Source organism: Salvelinus namaycush, chromosome 41 (assembly GCF_016432855.1).
Source record: "Salvelinus namaycush isolate Seneca chromosome 41, SaNama_1.0, whole genome shotgun sequence".
Classification (NCBI taxonomy): Eukaryota; Metazoa; Chordata; class Actinopteri; order Salmoniformes; family Salmonidae; genus Salvelinus; species Salvelinus namaycush.
In genome coordinates, this window is record NC_052347.1 from 10,876,937 (window position 1) to 10,889,360 (window position 12,424).

Genomic DNA, 12,424 nt, shown 5'->3' on the forward strand with positions numbered 1-12,424 from the left:
CAGTTTTAGAAACTTGAGAGTGTTTTCTATCCAATAGTAAAAGTAATATGCATATTGTACGATCTAGAATAGAGTACGAGGCAGTTTAATTTGGGCACGATTTTTTCAGCGCCCCCACATTGACGAAGTTTTAACTAGGTTTCTTTTTACATTTTATTTAACTTCAGTTTATTTTAGAAAATCAGTTCTTAACACTTTATTGTTGGTGAAGGGCTTGTAAGTAAGCATTTCACTAAGGTCTACACCTGTTGTATTCGGCACATGTGACAAATACAGTTTGATTTGAACTCCGAGTCTTCCTTTCCTGTGGTGGTCCTCGTGAGAGCCAGTTTCATCATAGCGCTTGATGGTTTTTGCAACTGCACTTGAAGAAACTTATCAAAGTTCTTAACATTTTCCGTATTGACTGACCTTCATGTCTTAAAGTAATGATGGACTGTCGTTTCTCTATGCTTATTTGAGCTGTTCTTGCCATAATATGGACTTGGTCTTTTACCAAATAGGGCTATCTTCTGTATACCACCCCTACCTTGTCACAACACAACTGATTGGCTCAAATGCATTACGAAGGAAAGAAATTCCACAAATTAGCTTTTTAAGGCACACCTGTTGACTGAAATGCATTCCAGGTGGCTACCTCATGAAGCTGGTTGAGAGAATGCCAAGAGTGTGCAAGCTGTCATCAAGGCAAAGGGTGGCTACTTAGATGAGATTCTTATATCTATCATTATATATATATATATCACACTTTTCTTTGGTTAATACATGATTCCATATGTGTTATTTCATAGTTATGTCTTCTACTATTCTACAATGTAAAAATAAAGGAACCCTTGAATGAGTAGGTGTTAACTTTTGACTGGTGCTGAAAACAGTGTCTCCCTATTTAAAAAGAAGATGGAGAACAAGCTAAGAATGAAAATTACTGGAGTTTTGGCACAGACAACTAGCGCACCCTTTGTTTGCCTGTATAGGTTACTGTTTGCCATCTGTGTGCATTTAAAAAAAACAGTAAACAGATGTACAATTTCAGTATGGAATTATCATTTAAAGGCACGCTCTGATATAGACTTCCAACATTAAACTAATATTTGCAGAAATGCCAAATCTTTACGTCATTATCAGTCACCCAAGCCTTACTTGTGTAAAATGCCACATTTCTGAGCCTCAGTACCACTTTGGTCAGAGGTTTCTGTGTAGAATATATAATTTACTGGAGTGCAGCCCTATGGTTAGATTAGGCACAAAGACTATCCAGTGTTTGCTGAAATGAGGAAGCTGGTGATTAAATCTGGTTGATAATGCCTATTCCGACTTGTGTTGAGACATGGGGGGGCCCTGTCTGGCCACGTCCTGCCCCTGCAGTTGCTCCCTCTGCCCAGTAGGTGAGGCCGCAGGTCCAGGGAGGGACACTGTCCAAAATGCAGGGTGCCCCAAGTGGGCTGTGGAACTGCCAGGACTCCTGTAGGATGCAGACCCAACAGCAGCTGCAGAGCAAACCGAGATGAATGGAGATTAAGCATAAAGCAGGCACTTTGTTAGACCTTTTACAGTGTGGCGTAATGGAGCCAACATTGCACGTTAAGGATTTAACCAGGAGGTTGCATGTTCAGAAACCCAAAAGTCATCGCTGTCTATTAATGAGAGAGACATAATTGGCACTGCGCCAGTGTTCATCCAGCTGTGTGAATGCAGAAATATGTACATTTGTATGATGTAATTTGCTCTGGATAAGGTCTGCAAAGTGCGTGAATATCCTCTTTGTAAAAACAACTAACATAATGCACATAGTAATTTGCACCCATTGTATTGCTTGTGATTAGGCTACCTTGACAGGAGTTTATTGAAATTATTTAGAATATTTGCTCCTTTGTGTTAAGGTGAAACGGCGCCACTGCTCGCCCCAGCGCATTTATTGTTTTTGATTTGTTGATAACTGAGGAGAGGAGCATCTAGCATGGCAACAAAAACAATGTGTAGTACCTCTGCTCTTATATCGTGCATGCAATGTCTGAGGGAAATGAACTGTCAGTTGTTTGAAGTAACTTCTGTTTTAATATCGCAAACGGACGTGGCATATTCACCAAGTACGGATTCCAGCGTTTTTAAAGGCTAATTGGAATAAAGAGAATATAGATTTTCATATTTATTTTGGGCAGAACCCTGGATGGATGAAATCAGAAATCCCCTTGTAAAAATGTATGACATGGATATAATAGCTATACTAGAGATCTAGGAAGCAACAACTAAGGTTTTATGTATTTTGCGAACTAAGAAATAGACCATCATACATAAGCAGGGAGAAATTTACACAAGAAATTTAGAATGTGTGTTTTCACATTCACACGGTGATGAAATGACTAAGTAGCCTATTGATTTAGAACAGAGGCCCAGCTTAGAAAGATGGCACATATTGACACTGTCCATTTGTCCACTCACCATGCTCAATGACCCCAGGTGAGATTGGGGGCCAGTATGGGTATTGCAGCGCTATGCCTCTACTCCTCCATCCCCAGGGGGAGTGTGGGTATTGTAGTGTCTCTCTCGTCTCTGCAGACCCCAGGCTGCATGACTCATTCCATTAACGGCTCTGCGAGTGCTTTTTGTTGGAGGCAAACTGACTCCCTCACCTTCCCCACTCAAAGCAAAACAATTTTCCACATTTCAGACTGTCTTTAGCAACTAGACTTTTTTATGAGTTAAAAAGAAAGTGTTTTAATGGTAGTCTGGAGTGGAATAATGTAAAATCATTGGTCATCTCTGTTTATCATGGTGGTAGTTGGGGAGGGAGAGTTGCAAATGGAGGTAGCCCAACTGCTTATTTTGGCCTGTGCGTAACAACTCATCTTGACTGGCAGATCACCTACTCTGTCATTGCCTGACTAAGCAAAATTGGAGTCAAACTAACATTACTGAATTACTTATGACTGAATGAATGCTGGCTATGCTATCGGCAGTGGCCAGGAGTGTGAGGAGTTATGGATACCGGGATCCTTGAACTGCAGCTGGCTAACTCTTGTTCATTTGTGACTATTGCAGGGGGATTGACTCGAAGAAGGGGAGGAGCCTACTGATCCACCATACCTCTGGACCAAAGTCATGGCTGACTCCGAAGACCCACTTTAGAACCTTCAGTCCCTTCCCAAACACAAGCAAATACACACTTGCCTAAGGCTTTATCATCCTAATTCTTATTACCTTCAACTTGACTGAGTTTTGGAACAACAAAGATCACTAACACAATCATCTCTGGCTTCTCCGTTCATCATTTCTGCCAACACCACAGGTAAGTCTGGTTTTCTTTCCTCCAGCTTTTTTTCCCTTCATGAAATGCCAAAGAAGCCCACCCCCCCCGTGACCTCTTACCCCTCTGATCCTGTCCATGAACTCCCCTCAGGGCATTACTCGTGTGTTGTGATTTCCTTGAGTAATTTACAAGTTTGTTTGACGACAGGAAACCAGCATCTCAAAGTCCGGTGCTTTATGGTGGCTGTATGGTTCACCATTGAACTTGTACACACATGATTACTTTTATCTTAAAGAAGTTGGCAAACTGGAGTGATAATTCAGAATTATCTCCAGTAGTAGGATGTGTTTATGGGTCTCTTAAACAATATAATTTTTTTTTTAGGCTTGCTCTCATGATTCCAGTTGAAGTTCCTCTACACATGGGCTATCTTATATCAGAATAAATCCTAACAACAACAACCTGTGGATTCTCTTACTGGCTGCGCTCTTCTCCAATCTCTTTCTGTCTATATTTAGAACCGCTGACGACTGACCAGACCTTTAGTAACCTCCCATCCCCCTAATGACGTCTTTGAATGTCACTGGGTGCCGTGGCAACCCTGACTGCTCTGAAAGGCCTGGAGGGTTGTCTGCTCATTGGACAGTACACTAGAGCGAACATGACTGATGTTTGTTTATTTTTTGCAATTAATGAGTCGTGTAAGTAGCTTATGTGTGTAGCTAGTATCTTCGGAGATATATAGTGTGCGTGTTGTGTGTCTTTCTTTTTAATAGCATTTGAAGCAGTAGGGCAGGAAAGTCTTCCGATCTGTATTTTGTTTATCGTTCATTACAATATGTAGCCTATAGTAGAGAAATATGAAGTTTGAAATGAAATACCTTTTTCTAATACAGTGCCTTCAAAGTATTCATATCCCTTGACTTACTCCACATTTTGTTGTTCGACTGAATTCAAAATATATATTTCATCAACAAAAAAAATTATCACCCATCTACACACAATACCCCAGAAGTGTTCGCATTTTAACTATATCATTTGTCTGTCTACCCGGCGGACCTTGAGATCTGTTGCTAAATTGAGTGCGCCCACGGCGCTGGCCAATCTGATAGCTCAAATCAGTGCCTACAAGTTTGATACTAGCCTACGTGAGACTTTTAAACATGACCAGAGAGAGACTGTCAAATAATACAGCAGAGGTGCTGTTTTTATAAGTGAGTTCATGTTAAAAAATGTTTTAATTCAAAACTATTACAAAACATACAACTCCTACTCGCGCTGCAATGAATGAGTAGCCGAGTGTATAGATAGCCTTGGGTTTTTATTATTAGCAGTTTGTCGTGTCTATTTGAATATTTCACTTTCTCTGGTCATAGGAACAACATTCATTTGTGCTTGAGGCAGATGTGGTGCGACTCGAGTTTCACCATCAGGTGGAAGACTGTGTCCCCTCTCCTCCGGCGAGACTGACCAGAGAAAGGAAGGAGAGAGGGACCACGAGAGGCTGACCCTCTGCTGTTTTTGCCGGCCCTCCGCTGAGATTAATGCTGTGTTCAAAACAGCTAGGAACTTGGGCATCTACAACTTCAATGCGCTCAAGCCAACTGGGAACTCGGAATAAAACGAGATCTGACTGGGAAAAATATTGTGTAAAAAAAAACAAAAAACGGGCATCCAACTTGGAATTCCAAGGTAGAAACTCTGGCGTCTTTCTAGAGCCCTGACTTTCCGACCTGAACATCACTGATGTTGTGATTTTACGTTCACAGTTGTCTTAAGCTACCTGCATCTGATGGTGATTATCATCTGTCCAGTAAAATATTCTAATTATTTCAATTTGTTCTCTGCTGTGGCTCGCAAGTGCAACACCAAATGATGATCTATTTTGTTATCAAAGCTCGAGTTTTGAAATATAATGTGGTCTGAGAAGAACAATATTGGCAGGCCAGGCATGTAGCCAATACGCTGTGATAATGTATTAGGCCTGTCTACTGGACAAACCTGATTCCTACAGAACAGTTTTTATTAGGTTAATGTTAAAAAAATATATACAACTTATATATTTTTTTAAACATTACTTTATCTCAGCATACCTTTTTTTAATGCAAAAGTGATCTTTACTTGAAGGTTGGTGACCATGGCCTCAATGACAAAATGAGAATGTGTTTTTAGACATTTATTGAAAATGAAATACAGAAATATCACATTTACATACGTATTCACACCCCTGAGTCAATACTTTGTGGAAGCACTTTTGGCAGTGATTACAGCTGTGGCTTTCTGGGTAAATCTCTAAGAACTTTTCACACCTGGATTGTGCAATATTTGCCCATCCATTCTTTTCAAAATTCTTCAAGCTCTGTCAAATTGGTTGTTGATCATTGCTAGACAACCATTTTCAGGTCTTCCCGTAGATTTAAGTCAAAACTGTAACTCGGCACCTCTGGAACATTCACTGTGTTCTTGGTAAGCAACACCAGTGTAGATTTGGCCTTGTGTGTCAGGTTATTGTCCTGCTGAAAGGTGAATTCATCTCCCAGTGTCTGGTGGAAAGCAGACTAAACCAAGTTTTCCACTAGGATTTTCTCTGTACTTGGCTCCATTCCGTTTTATTTATTTTTTATCCTGAAACTCCCCAGTCCTTTGATTGCAAGCATACCCATAACATGATGCAGCCGCCACTATGCTTGAAAATATGGAGACTGGTATTCTGTATATAGCCTTGTTATTGTGTTTTATTTTTTTTCTTTAGTTTATATGGTAAATATTTTCTTAACCAACAATGCAGTTCAAGGTTTGTAAGTAAGCATTTTACGTTAAGGTTGTATTTGGCGCATGTGACTTTTTAAATTTTATTTATTGGATTGGATTTGCCCCAAACAACATAACGTTTTGTCCTGAATACAGTGTTTTGCCACATTTTTTGCAGTATTGCTTTAGTGCCTTTTTGCAAACAGGATGCATGTTATGAGATTTTAAATACTGTACAGCCTTCTCTTCACTCTGTCCTTCTCTTCACTCTGTCAATTAGGTTAGTAATTACAATGTTGATCCATTCTCCATTTTCTCCTATTACAGACGTTAAACTCTAACTGTTTTAAAGTCACCATTGACCTAATGGTGGAAATCCTTGAGTGGTTTCCTTCCTCTCCGGCAACTGAGTTAGGAAGGATGCCTGCATCTTTGTATTGACACACTATCCGAAGTGTAATTAATAATTCACCATGCTCAAAGGGATATTCATTGTCTGCTTTTTTTTTTTACACATCTACTAAAATGTGCCCTTTGCGAGGCATTGAAAACCTCTGGTTGAATCTGTTTTGAAATTCACTGCTCGACTGAGGGACATTTACAATTATCTGTGTGTGGGATACAGAGATGAGGTAGTCATTCAAAAATTACGTTAAAGATGCACCATGCAGAAAAAGCTCTACCTTTTCCTGGTTGTTAAAATTCGAATTGTTTGCATAATTTCTGTTTGTGACAGAGTCTAGTGTAGAGAATCATTGCACCATTTTATTTATTTATTTATTTAAATCACAAATATATTTTCCATAACAGTATTGTATTTTCTACTGTTTGAAGATAATGTGCAAAAACAGGAAGCATAGAAATAACCTGAATTTGTTCGTTTCTCCCAAAAAGTTACATATTGCAGCTTTAAACACTTATTGCACACAGAGCGAGTCCATGCAACTTATTATGTGACTTGTTAAGCACAATTTTACTCCTGAACTTAGGCTTTCCATAACAAAGGGGTTGAAATACTTAGATTTAAGACATTTTTCCAAAAAAATTGAAAAACACCTCCACTTTGACATTATGGGGTTTTGTGTGTGTGTGTAGGCCAGTGAAAAATCTCAAATATTATTTTTTTAAAACCTTTCTGTTGCAGGCGTTCCGCTAGCGACCCACCTCGACAACATCCGGTGAAATTGCAGAATGCCAAATTCAAAAAATTGCAGATCGCCAAATTCAAAATAAGAAATAGTCATAATAAACATTCATAAAAAATACAGGTGTTATACATCGGCTTAAAGATTAACTTCTTGTTAATCCAGCCGCTTTGTCAGATTTCAAAAAGGCTTTACGGCGAAAAATCGCATGGTATGTTATCTGAGGATAGTGCCCCGCTTACAAAAGCATACAAACATTTTACAACCAAGTAAAGGAATTACAAAAGTCGGGTATAGCGATTTAAAATTCATCACTTACCTTTGAAGATCTTCATATGGTTGCAGTCACAAGAGTCCCAGCTACACAATACATGTTTGTTTTGTTCGATAAAGTCCCTCTCTATATCCCAGAAATTCAGTTTTGTTGGCGCGTTTTGTTCAGTAATCCACTGGCTCAAAGGTGGTCAAAACATGCAGACGAATACATCCTAATAGTACCGGTAAAGTTCGTTGAAACATGCCAAACGATGTTTAATTAATCCTCAGATTGTCAATTGTCTAAATAATCGATATTTCCACCGGACAATAGCGTATTCAATAGAAAGGAAAAAAACGAAGGGTGCGCAATCGGTAACGCTCTGCATTCTTCCTCAGTCCACTGAGAGAAAGGTCTCATTCTTCTTCATTTTTTAGAAAACAAGCCTGACACAATGTCTAAAGACTGACATCTAGTGGAAGCCATAGGAACTGCAATCTGGGTCCTAACCCAATAGATACTCTATAGGCATTCAATTGAAAATACCCACATAAAAAAAAATCCCACTTCCTGGATGGATTTTCCTCAGACATTATTTTAACAGTTTTGGAAACTTTGGAGTGTTTTCTATCCAAATCTACTAATTATATGCATATCCTAGCTTCTGGGCCTGAGTAACAGGCAGTTTACATTGGGCACGCTTCTCATCCAGATGTCGAAATACTGCCCCCAAGCCATAAGAAGTTAATTGAGTCTGTAAAACAACAAAGTGGAGAAAGTCAAGGGGTGTTTAATATCAATACTCTCTGAAGGTACTGTATGTGGGATTTGTTAATGGAACAATTGATGGCTACAACCATCAAACAAGTAGTAGTAGTTTTAAAGGATAAAAAAACAGGTACACATTAGCTAAACTTAGCATTCTATTTATCATTAATTCGGGTAATTTATTGCAATATGGATTTTTTTTCCGTATCGCCCAGCTTTAATGCCTTGTATGTATTATATGACCAACCAATCTCCAATAGATGAGCCCTCCGTCACTGGGCAAAGACACAATCACAGCCATATTTACAATCTCAGTTTCTCTGTATAATGAGTTAAAACTAAGGGCCTCTTTATGTTCCTTTTGAACATGCTTGTTTCCAGAAAGGTTTTGACTCCGTTCCAATGTGAGTGCAAGTTCCTATCTTGACTGCAGGAACATATTGATTTGCATCAATCAACACAAGCTAAACAAGCCGCTTACAGACATTCTCTGTTTTCTTTCATTGTTTGTCCTTTCTCACATTGTTTCCCCCCAATTTTTATAGGCTAGCCTATCAAGGCATTCTTACATTACCATTTGTTATGATCAGTAGACCTTTCCACTTGCACAGTTCCTGTCATCCTGTATACGGGTTGAAAATGGCAGTTTGTCATTGATAAGCGGATTGGAACGCAATGGTTGTAGAGTAACATGCTATACATGACGTCAACATGACGTTTGACTGACAGCTATTCTAAACTTGAGCACAGTGCGTGACAAGTTTCCCTCATCCCGCACGCTAAAGGGCTGCATTTACATAAATTGTCTGGGTGAGGGGAAACGCTGTAAATCGAGATGTGTTGATGTGTTCTGAAAGATGAGACATTGAGTGTTTTTATAATGCCGCTTTGATGTCATACAAGCAAACCAAACACCTGTGAGTCCAAATGTGCACTTCACATTTCCATATCATAAAACTCATGTCATATACAGTGTCAACGTTTATGATCACTATGTTTGATCCAAAGGATGACATGCGTTACATGCTGACTGAACTGGCCGTGTTGCGAGCTTTGCATAATAAATTGAGTAGAGAACACGCAATTTTTGTATGAGTTCAAAATGGGTCAAAATTGTACAAAGATATCCAGCAACAACAAAAAAATGACCATATGCATTTCTGGTAAAATAACAACCCAATGTTTATCTCCCATGTTTCATGTGTGTTGTGCTCGGTCCCCAAATTAATATTGTTCGTTCACCTGCGTGTCATGAACGCGTCTGATCGTGATAGACAAAATCAACATGCAGACGCACGCGTGGAGCCGGTTTGACCAAGGTGTAATACCCTGGGTTGACCTGAACAGAATGAGCCTAGGTTTGTCGTATTGTGAATTTACCGCGGAACACTAACTTGAATGCGCTCATGATTACATTCTATGTGCACCAAAATTGCAATCTGTTTGTCTGAAGTGCCTTTTGAAAGCCTAACACACTAAGATTGTATTTTATGTTGGCAATATAATAAGCTTTCAAATGATGCCCCCCTGACCCAGATAGGGATTTATATTTACAAGTTTTGGGATTGCGTAAACCACAACCGTAATTGTGTGAAGGTGGGGACGCAGGTCTGTGTTCCAAACAAAAAACTACAAGTGTGCTTGCCTCAGTTCCTCAATGGCAAAGCTAGGAAAGTTCAAAAAAGCACCTCTATAGTTGAAGGCTCTTTCCTTGTCATAAAAGTGAATTTTTGGAGAGGTGTGTGGACACTAGTTAGACCTCACTCAAACCCTTCTTGCACCTACTGCAATGAATATTCTTATTATGTAACTGAATGTATACAGAGTATTTTCAGATTTCGTTATTGACAAATGCTGTGAAAAGTACAGTAAATGTACATAAAATCAACAGTAATGTTTGGATTCAGACTTGGTGAACTGTTTCCCATCCTTGTCAGTGTTCTATTTCAATTTTCTACCATGGTCATGAATATGTTTTTTACATTTGTTCTGTTATATATTTGTTCTGTATATGGATAGGGACAAATAATGTCAATTTGTCCCTATCCATATAGGCTTTTTGCCACAAGTTTAAGGGGTGACCAGTTGCATATTCCCCAAAATAAATTGAACTTGACAATGTTTTTTATTTTTTCAATTACCTGATTTTCTAAATTTACTTCTGTATCAATTAATATTCCAAATCATCACTTATTTGTAACTCCTCCACATTTCTATGGCTATATTTAGTGTACACTATTTACAATATGACTCACATCTTAATTGGAATCTCATTCAAGGGAGTAAATAGGGATGTCAATAATGCAGTGTGAAATATTGACAGTTCCGCCTCTTAGAACTCCAAGTGCGGTAAATAAAGTTTTTAGGATAAAGCTATTTATTATCTGAACATTTATTTTAATAAATAAAGGTGTTAGCTGCTTCAGCAGAACATTGCAGAGAATGAGTCATCACTGCGTTCTATTTGAGGAAATTGAATCTCTGACTCCTCGTGTGTGTGTATAGCTTCTATGTGTGAGAATTTGCACAGTTGTAGTAAAAGTGAACCTCTTTCTGCTTTGATGTCAGTCAAAAATTAGTTAAGATCTATAATTTATCTACAGTGCATTTGGAAATTATTCAGACCCCTTGACTTTTTCCACATTTTATGTTACAGCATTATTCTAAAATTGATTGAGGGGGGGAAACTTATCTACACACAATACCTCATAATGAGAAAGCAAATAAATGTTTAGAATTTTTTTATATATATATATATACACTGCTCAAAAAAATAAAAGGAACACTTAAACAACACAATGTAACTCCAAGTCAATCACACTTCTGTGAAATCAAACTGTCCACTTAGGAAGCAACACTGATTGACAATAAATTTCACATGCTGTTGTGCAAATGGAATAGACAAAAGGTGGAAATTATAGGCAATTAGCAAGACACCCCCAAAAAAGGAGTGATTCTGCAGGTGGTGACCACAGACCACTTCTCAGTTCCTATACTTCCTGGCTGATGTTTTGGTCACTTTTGAATGCTGGCGGTGCTCTCACTCTAGTGGTAGCATGAGACGGAGTCTACAACCCACACAAGTGGCTCAGGTAGTGCAGTTCATCCAGGATGGCACATCAATGCGAGCTGTGGCAAAAAGGTTTGCTGTGTCTGTCAGCGTAGTGTCCAGAGCATGGAGGCGCTACCAGGAGACAGGCCAGTACATCAGGAGACGTGGAGGAGGCCAACAACCCAGCAGCAGGACCGCTACCTCCGCCTTTGTGCAAGGAGGTGCACTGCCAGAGCCCTGCAAAATGACCTCCAGCAGGCCACAAATGTGCATTTTTTTGAGCAGTGTATATATATATATATATTAATTACATTTACATAAGTATTCAGACCCTTTACTCAGTACTTTGTTGAAGCACCTTTAGCAGCGATTACAGCCTCGAGTCTTCTTGGGTATGACGCTACTAGCTTGGCACCTGTATTTGGGGAGTTTCTCCTATTCTTCTCTGCAGATCCTCTCAAGCGCTTTCAGGTTGGATGGGGAGCGTCGCTGCACAGCTATTTTCAGGTTTCTCCAGAGATGTTCAAGTCCGGGCTCTGGCTGGGCTACTCAAGGACATTCGGAGACTTGTCCCGAAGCCACTCCTGCGTTGTCATGGCTGTGTGTTTAGGGTCATTGTCCTTTTGGAAGGTGATCTTTCGCCCCAGGCTGAGGTCCTGAGCTCTCTGCAGGTTTTAATCAAGGATCTCTCTAGGTACTTTGCTCCGTTCATCTTTCCTTTGATCCTGACTATTCCTCCAGTCCCTGCTGCTGAAAAACATCCCCACAGCATGATGCTGGGTGGACCACCATGCTTCACCATAGGGATGGTGCCAGGTTTCCTCCAGACGTGACGCTTGATATTCAGGCCAAAGAGTTCAATCTTGGTTTCATCAGACCAGAGAATCTTGTTTTTCATGGTCTGAGAGTCTTTAGGTGCCTTTTGGCAAACTCCAATTGGGCTGTCATGTGCCTTTTACTGAGGAGTGGCTTCCGTCTGGCCACTCTACCATAAAGGCCTGATTGGTGGAGTGCTGCAGAGATGGTTGTCCTTCTGGAAGGTTCTCCCATCGCCAGAGACGAACTCTGGAGCTCTGTCAAGAGTGACCATCGGGTTCTTGGTCACCTCCCTGACCAAGGCCCTTCTCCACCGATTGCTCAGTTTGGCTGGGCGGACAGCTCTAGGAAGAGTCTTGGTGGTTCCAAACTTCTTACATTTAAGAATG

At 39.8% G+C, this 12,424-nt stretch overlaps 1 protein-coding gene across 2 annotated transcripts in view; it reads left to right on the forward strand.

Moving 5' to 3' along the window:
* The window catches only part of LOC120034085 (histone deacetylase 5-like), a 114,210-nt gene that overhangs the window by 11,494 nt on the left and 90,292 nt on the right, over window positions 1-12,424 (forward strand). For both annotated transcript variants that reach the window (XM_038980511.1, XM_038980512.1), the window contains exon 2: window positions 3,040-3,286. The gene's annotated coding sequence lies outside the window, so the exon portion shown is untranslated. The remainder of the gene's footprint in view (window positions 1-3,039; window positions 3,287-12,424) is intronic.